At 34.9% G+C, this 9452-nt stretch overlaps 1 pseudogene; it reads right to left on the minus strand.

Annotated features, from left to right (window-relative positions):
- Positions 1-6212: 6212 nt before the first annotated feature.
- LOC111720033 lies at positions 6213-9055 on the minus strand (annotated as a pseudogene).
- Between the last annotated feature and the right edge of the window lie 397 nt (positions 9056-9452).

Below are 9452 nucleotides of genomic sequence, written 5' to 3' on the forward strand. Positions count from 1 at the left end.
CATTGATCAAGGCTTTCTTTGATGTTCATTGTTATCATATTTTACCTGTATCAAAATGTTATTTGGACTAGGGGGAAACTGCACTGTGTGAATTCTCTGGGCCCTGCAGCCACTCACTTAAAAATCACTATGTAAATACTAGAAGAAAGCTGGGAATTTTCCCCCTAGAAATCTTTAAGCTGGATGTCTGTATATCTACGTTTTCTAAGCATGATTATAGCCTTAAGGTAAGAAGATAACTAATTTCTAGCAACCTTTTTATAAAGAGTGAAAAATCCCAATAACATTTCCATGCTTATATCCTTCTCAATGTTCAAATTTATTTGTATGTGTCTGTATCCTCAAAAAAAGCATTGTAAAAATCTAACATCTGTAGTAAAAGTCTTTTTTTTTGTTTGTTTTTTGGTTTTTGTTTTTTTTTTTTTATTTAATAGCCTTTTATTTACAGGATATGTGCATGGGTAACTTTACAGCATTAACAATTGCCAAACCTCTTGTTCCAATTTTTTACCTCTTACCCCCCCACCCCCTCCCCTAGATGGCAGGATGACCAGTAGATGTTAAATATATTAAAATATAAATTTGATACACAATAAGTATACATAACCAAAACGTTATTTTGCCGTACAAAAAGAATCAGACTCTGAAATATTGTACAATTAGCTTGTGAAGGAAATAAAAAATGCAGGTTTGCATAAATATAGGGATTGGGAATTCAATGTAATGGTTTTTAGTCATCTTCCAGAGTTCTTTCTCTGGGCGTAGCTGGTTCAGTTCATTACTGCTCCATTAGAAATGATTTGGTTGATCTCGTTGCTGAAGATGGCCTGGTCCATCAGAACTGGTCATCATATAGTATTGTTGTTGAAGTATATAATGATCTCCTGGTCCTGCTCATTTCACTCAGCATCAGTTCGTGTAAGTCTCTCCAGGCCTTTCTGAAATCATCCTGTTGGTCATTTCTTACAGAACAGCAATATTCCATAATATTCATATACCACAATTTATTCAGCCATTCTCCAACTGATGGACATCCATTCAGTTTCCAGTTTTTAGCCACTACAAAAAGGGCTGCCACAAACATTCGTGCACATACAGGTCCCTTTCCCTTCTTTATAATCTCTTTGGGATATAATCCCAGTAGTAACACTGCTAACATAACAAAAGGTATGCACAGTTTGATAACTTTTTGAGCATAGTTCCAAACGTAAAAGAGTCTTTTTGACTAATTCTCCAAGCTAGCAATACAAGGCTCTTGTAAATATCACTGCGCATATACGTTACTAATATTTTATTTGGGAAATTATCATTTGTAAATGAGTATTCTCTTCTGGGCAACAATCTGCTTTGTTTGCATCTTAATTTTTTGTAATCATTGCTCTATCTTACAGGGATGTTATGAAGTATGACTAATTAATGATTATCAAACATTTTGAAAATACAAAGTACTTTAAAAAAATACTAAGCCATAATATCAAGTGGATAGTACAGTAGTGTCAAACTCAGATTGTAACAGATGCCACTAAATCATAAATAAGTATTCCTTTAAGCTGCATATTGACTCAGAAAACCATACATTAATATAATCTATGTTTTAGAGTATTTTTGTTTTGTTAAATATTTCCCAATTACATTTTAATCTCCTTTAAGTACCTCAGTCTTCACGTGCTTGTGTTTGATAGTTCTCTTGTAGTATATTAAATGTAAGGGACTAATGACAAATTAAATTAATTTGAAATACCTTATTTCTAGTTATTTATCTAGAGCACTAGATTAAATGTATTAATATTTTACTAATTCTGAAGACCAGCAGTGGTACAATGCATTTAAATCCCCCAGGCAATATTTGAAAATTTTCTCCCCTTACATCCCAAACTTTGGAATCTTCATGATAATGCATACAATATGGCTTGCTCCCAAATAAATTCAATTCAAGTAGTAACTGTGTGCATTTCCATTGAGCCAATAAGGTGATATAGAAGATAGAGCATTAGGCTTACAACCAGAAAGACTCATCTTCCTCAATTTAAATTTGCCCTCAGACACTATTAGCTGTGTGACCCTGGGCAAGCCATTTAATCTCATTTACCTCAGTATCCTCATCTGCAAAGAAAGAGCTGGAGAGGGAAAAGATAAACCATACCAGCATCTTTGCCAAGAAAATACCAAATGGGATCAGGATCACAATAAATAAAACACAATTTAATGACTGAAAAACAACACAAATGTGCAATACAATAAATATTAACTTGCTTTGAGAGTAGAATTGAAAGTAGAACATTGAAAATATAAACATTTATATGAAGAAATGTTACAATTTTTAAGTGTCACAATCTGGTGTTTTCTAGATAGCTACTTCTCTTGTCCATCTCTATTCTAGGCTCTTCTGAAGATTTAAAATATTATATACATGCAAATAAACAATAAATCTCACAAATTATTCAAGCTTGAACTTGGAAACCAAATCCTAGAATGCTTCACCATCTAGTCCAGGGGAAATCCATTGGGTAAGAGTAAGATTACTCTTGGTTCAAGATTCATATTCAGCAATCATAATCTTAAAGAGGGCGGGCACAGGTTTATTACGGCTCAGAATCTTGATTTAATTAAGACATAAAGGAAGAGGAAATTCAAAGCACAAATGTAATGCACAATTAACAAACATAGTGGCCACCATAAAGACATTATAACAAACAAACAAACATACAACATCCACCATCACCACTCTGAGGAAATATCAACATCTGAATTCCTTGGCTGGGAGAACCCAGGGTCAAAGCTATTAAGCTCTCCAGAAGAAGTCATTGCTAGGTAAGCTGTATATATATATATTGCCTAGCTGAATTTTCAAAGTCCTTTTCCACTAAGGGTCTTTTATAGGCTGAGAACAAAAAAGGCACTAAGTATTCTTATTTGATACATGCCTCTTGAGACTTAGCAGCTTCCCAGGTATAAGATGCTTCATCACTAGACCCATCAAGGAGAATATCTGTTCATTTCTTTAGGAGGATTATGTTTATTTCATGAACTGGCCAGGTTTCTGGAGTGGGCTTGCAACAAAGGATACTCATTAATGAAAGCATGGGAAGAATGGCTGACCCTTCATGTGTGCTTCCCTGGCATTCCATCAAATAACTGCAAGCACATTCTCATGTTCTTAGCAAAAGAGTTACACAAAAAATATAGCTGAGACTTACAACTAACTAGGTATTCCTGATTCCATGTCTACTTTTCTATCCACTATTTCTGTTTTATATATCCATAATTAGAAGGAAATATCAAGTTGGGGAAATATATATATATTTTTATAAATATATGTGTGGACTTATATTCATGTATATAATAAACTCAAGATAAAATGAACAAGTTTATTAGTTAAAAAAGAAAAGAATTAATAGTGTGTTTACCATGATTATTGTTCTCTGTAGGCAGAAATGATGGATGAACTTTAATGATAGCTGTTGGTGTTATTTAGAACATTCTCTTTTCATTAATAAAGATCTGGTGGGTTTCTTCCCCTAAATTAAAGATCTATGTGAAAGGAGAATAAAAATATCATATTAACTGCAAATTAAAATGTTATTTAATTTTCTCTCTTGTAACAGGATCAGTAAGGAACATATGACACAAACACATGCTATTTTCTTTCAAATCTGTTTTCTTTTGTTTTTTAATGAACCCATTTATTAAACCCTAAAGTACCTTGCTTATTGATCTCTTTCTCTTAGTCTGACGCAGATTTGTCTTCCTCATTTTGTACTTGTGATATAGTATCATTCATGTTTTGAGCGTGACATGTTTTGAATTATGAATTTATTGGTTTTGACAAAGTTAAATATATTGTATATCACTGCTCCAATAGAAAACAGGGCAATCTCAGAAAGATGGTAGAGTAAGAGATATTCTATAGGGCATTCCTCCCCACTATCACACTAAACAATACAAAAAAGAGATCCTAAAATCCAGAAAAATAGCAATGACAACAAGAAAAATTGAATAACTTCCTAGGGGGCAATTCTCATAAAACGAAACAAAACTATTTTCAACCCTCCAACTCCTATTCTATTCTGTTTTCATTCAGTTAACCCAATAACTTTTGCTCACTTTTTTTTTGTTCTGAAATAATTTCTGAAGGTTCTTAAAATTGTTCCATTGTAAATTTTAGCAACCTGCATATTTTATTTAGATTCTTTCAAATTCCTCAAGGAATTTCAGCTCATTTTCCTTTGCTGAAAAGTTTTCCACTGAGATTGGTTTTTGGAGGGTTTTTTTTTTTTTTTTTGGTCCATTTGTCTTCATCAGTCAGTTTTGTTTATCTTTATTAATCACTCAGTTTTGATTTTTGTATGGGGCTGAAAGCATGCTTCTTAAGCACTGATTCATTCTTTCACTTATGATGTTCCAACACTGTTTCATATCTCCCCAACCCCTTTGTCTGACTAGATTGGATGAATTCCATGGCTATCAAAGTGTAAGAATGACTAGCTGGGACATTATTCCAGGGAGACTAAATGGCCACTATAATTAGGCTTTTTTTTTTTTTTTTAAAGAAAATTTTCTTTTTGTCCTTTCCTCAAACTTCATCCCTTTCTTTGCTATCGACTCCTTGCTAAGGCAGCCTATGGGCTGATGCCTGGAGAATAGTTGTGAAGGAAGAGGTAAAGGTTTCTCTAGGGTCCTGACAAAAGGAATGGAATTAAGAGTTTTTATACTGTTATATGGCTCTTAAAGTTTTTGTGGCTATTTCTACTAACTACCTGTGTTGCATGAAATAATTTTAAGCAAGACTACATTTCTAGTCTTCTCCTTCAGTGATTTTTATGTCCATGAAACTCCATCTCTATTCTTAACAGTGCCTGGAACATAGCAAGTACTTAATAAATGTTTGTTGGCTAAACTGATTGACAGATTGCCTCATCTCATTATTCCCTCTTGAGCCAAGAGCTATTGATTTCACCTTTGCTACATATTTCCAATATGCCCCTTTCTCTCCTTTGATAATACCATAACCCTAGTAGTGGTCCTCATGACCTCACACCTGAACTATTTGCATTTTTTCATGAACAGCCAAGATTTAATACTAATTCTATCCTTTTGCCAAACTTTGAATATCAATTGACTAAATTTGTTGCCTGGGAAATGAGGGTTAGAGGAAGAGGTCAGTTTTTCTGACAGCTTTCTCATAGGAGCATAGAATTTTCTATCTCAAGTAAGATGATGGGTGTAAAAACACTCTAGAAACTTTAAGATGCTGAATAAATACCAGTTTCTATGATATTAAAAGAATATAGTCCAACCCCTCAATTGTACAGATGAAGAACTTGAAATGAAGTTCCTCAAGGATCCAGATCTTACCAAAGACAGTGGTAGAGTCAAAACTAGATAGAAATGAGATCCAGACTGGTCCACCATGGCTGGTGCCATGTTACTCAAGCATGCTGCTCAAGCTGCAGCCAAGTTGATTGTCTGCCTTTTATCTACAGGCTTTACGAAGTAAAGAATGGGCAATATCTGCTGTTCTAGAAATTACCTACAGTACTCCTGAGAATGGTAGAAATAAGAAGAGATATACTCCTGAGAAGGAGGAATAAGAAGGAATATCTAAATGAGTTACATTTTTTTAACCACTAATATCAGGAATAAATGATAAAACCTTCTCAGTTTAAAACTTTAATAATTGGAGATAACTGCCTTTAAATAAAGTTTAAAATGTTAATATATTATTTCACTTTTTAAAACAACAAAAGGATGTATTATAAATAGTATAGCATTGTAAAGGCTTTAGTGAGTCTCTGTTGTTTTAGTATATTTCTTTCTAATGTCTAAAATGTAGTTATAGACCAAATGATAAGGGGTACCCTATATTCCATCACAATAACATACTACATGCTTACACAATGCCATAGAAGTGGTTCCAGATTGCTAAAAAAGAATTCCACTAGTCTATGATCAGATGAGCCCTACCAAGATGGAAAAGTGTAATGGGCTGAAACTGAGCAGATGCCCTGGGGTGCAAGCATTTAAGGCTAATTACCAATTGGAAAATACTCTATTCCTATATGCTTGGAGAAAGAATGACCCTGCCCCACTACTCTGTGCAAGTTTGATCGCTTGTATAGGAGATTGGGTGGAGGATTTTGGGAGTGAGAGAGTCAGAGTCACTGCTGGCGGATTCTTTTTGCTATTCTGTTCATGTCCACAAAGAATAAATATCAAGGACTTTTGCTGATCCTGATTCGGGCTGATTCCAAAGTATCCAGGGTGCTAACGCAGTCATCACAGAAAGGCTTTGTATAATCATGATCAGTCAAGCTAAATTCAGAAAAGTAGGCTGGATACCTGCTGATGAATTTTTTGAGAAAAACAAACAAACAAAAAAACTAACAAAGCATCCAAGACAGGCAGAACTTGCAGTCTTTTTTGGAAGGAGTGCTTACATTGATGAAATTGTAGATCATTTGAAGTGTCTTTGAAGTGTCATGATGAATTTTATTCTAGGTACAAAACAACTTTATTTATTTATTTATTTATTTATTTATTTATTTATTTATTGCTGAGACAATTGGGATTAAGTGACTTGCCCAGAGTCACACAGCTAGGAAATGTTAAGTGACAGAGATTAGATTTGAACTGGGGTCTTCCTAACGTCAAGGCTGGTGTTTGAAACTGCGCTAAACAACCTTTAAAAAATAAATAAAGAGACCTGGGAAGTTAATTTAACTTTTAACAATATTGCTCTTTAAATTATTTCCCTACATAGAAACAGGGATTTTTAGTATTCTAGTGGTTTGAGAGTACATTTATTCTTCTCACTTGAGGTTGTTCAAGAAGAATTCTTCTCACTTGAGGTTGTTCAAGAAGAAAAATCATCATCATTATTTTATCTAGTACTTTCTGAGTTCCTAAATAAAACACTAACCCCCCAATTTCAGAATCAAACTTCAATGCAAAAAAAAAAAAAAAAATGAGACTATTGTTGGGCAATAATCAGCTATGTTCACTTTATGTTTAAATCCCAAACAATTCCTGAGGACAAACAGATATGTTGGTCAGGGTAAAGTGAAGGGTAGTTTTATATTCTGAATCATTTTTTTTTTATTAAAGCTTTTTTATTTTCAAAATACATGCATAGATCATTTTCAACATTCAACATTAAAAATTCAACATTTGCAAAACCTTGTGTTCTATTTTTGTTCTTCCCTTCCCCCCCCCTCCCCTAGATGGCAAATAATCTAACATGTTAAATATATGTAATTTTTCTGTGCATATTTCCATAATTATCATGCTGTACAAGAAAAATCAGATCAAAAAGGAAAAAAATAAGAAAGAGAACAAAATGCAAGCAAACAACAATAAACATTTGAAAATACTAAGTTGTGATCCATACTCGGTCCCTACTGGTACAAATAGCTCTCTTTATCACAAGACCTTTGAAACTGGCTTGAATCACCTTGGTGCTGAAAAGAATCACATCCATCACAACTGATCATCATATAGTCTTTCTGTTGCTATGTACAGTGTACTCCTGCTTTTACTCACTTAACACCAGTTCATATAAGTCTCTCTAGGCTTCTGAAATCATCCTGTAATCTGAAATCATCCATAACATTCAGATACCATAATTTATTCAGCCATTCTCCAACTGATAGGCACTCATTCAGCTTCCAGTTCCTTGCCAATACAAAAAAGGCTGCTACAAACATTTTTGCACGTAAAGGTCCTTTTCCCTTTTTTATGATCTCTTTGGGATATAGGTCCAGTAGAGACACTGCTGGATCAGAGGGTATATACAGTTTGATAGCCTTTAGGGCATATACTAAACCATATTTCAACAGAAAATTAGACAGTCTTTTTGATGAAACAAGAATGTAACCAAGTCCACCTGCAATAATACTTCATGTCTTGTAGACAAATTTTGACATAAATAATAATTAAAGAGTACTTGGTTTCCTCTTTAATTAGATGATACAAATTATGCAGTGTTGATTCTTGTAATTTTTTAGCTGTTTCTCTTGTTAATTTATCAGCTTTTCATTGCTCACAAACCCTGAATGATCAGAAAAGTATACCTATTTTAACATCTGTGCCTTGAATAAGTGTATCAAGCTTAATGATGTCATCTTTGTTAATAGCATCTTTTTCTATGCTTGGTTTCCAGCCGATTTTCTCCCAGTCTCTAACCCAACTTGTGAGATCATTTTTAGTAAACATACTATCTGTGTAGAGAACTAGCTTATTGCTGTTCTGATTCTTGATTTGTTCCATTGCTTTGGTTTGCCTGTCACCCAGGAAATCTCTCACCCACATTTAGGGGATGACCTAGCCCCTAACAAACATCAAATGCCTGCTCTGGCCTTCCTCCTCCCATTACTAGACCAGCAGCCCTATGGGTAATTCATAGTTGTATCTCCTGTATAAGAAAATGTATCTTTGCTAAGTGAAGGTGTTGAGGTTGGAAGGAACCCCAAAAGATTGGGGACCCATTTCCAAGTCAAGGGGCAAAGTTTATTGTAATTATAACACCAGTTGAAGCAAACTAAAGTCCAGAAGATTTAGCAAAGAAACAAAAGCAATGAGACCCATTTATCCAGTTGTTCATGTCACTGATATGCTAATTTTATGGCCTAGAGGTAGAATCAATGAGTGGTCTCAAGAATTTGTTTATCACTGACTAAATGACTATAATGTTTGTAGGACTATTCTAAGGCCAGAAGACTTGAAATCATTGACAGACAGATCAGGATCACTAATATATCTTCCTTAAAGTTGAAGGGAAGAAATATAATTATATTTCTAACCCAGAGAACTTTTATGATTATTGAGAGAACAATAGCATTCTTAGACCAGAGGGCCTCAAGATTAGATTCTAAAGCCAGAAGATTTAGAATCACTGACAGATTGTTAGAACAGAAGCCCTCTAAGGTCAGGGAACCTTAAAATTATTGCTATCTCCCCTAGAAGCTATATTACATCAAAGGTATTGAGTCTGCATTTTGCTTTGCAAGCTTTGAGCATCTCCATCTGATGACTCACAGGGTCTCTTGTTTGGCCTCATTTTGGGCTCTTGTGTATCACATTCCTTTTTCGGTTCTGTTGAATGATTAGGCCTTGCAGTGTTTCAAAGGCCCAGGCTTCATCCTCACTAAGCAAACTCCTTAAACTGGGCAACAGGAAATGAATCACTTGTGCTTAACATTCACTCCAGGTAGGGAACACTCAGGTCTCACAGCTCCTCCTCCCAGAGTGGAATATTCTGGTGCTCAAGTAGCCAAAGCCATCCCTGACAACTGTGGGGATGGCTGCCCACAGCCTCAGCAATGTCCACTCTGGGGCACAGTGGTCACTGAGCTGGAGCTTCTGCCCAGAGGTTTGCTGTGACTTCTTCCCTCAGAGCCTCAGGCCACAGGCCCAATTTCTGTGAGCCCTGGCAGGAGTCAATATAATATTTGTAG

Source organism: Sarcophilus harrisii, chromosome 3 (genome assembly GCF_902635505.1).
Source record: "Sarcophilus harrisii chromosome 3, mSarHar1.11, whole genome shotgun sequence".
Lineage (NCBI taxonomy): Eukaryota > Metazoa > Chordata > Mammalia > Dasyuromorphia > Dasyuridae > Sarcophilus > Sarcophilus harrisii.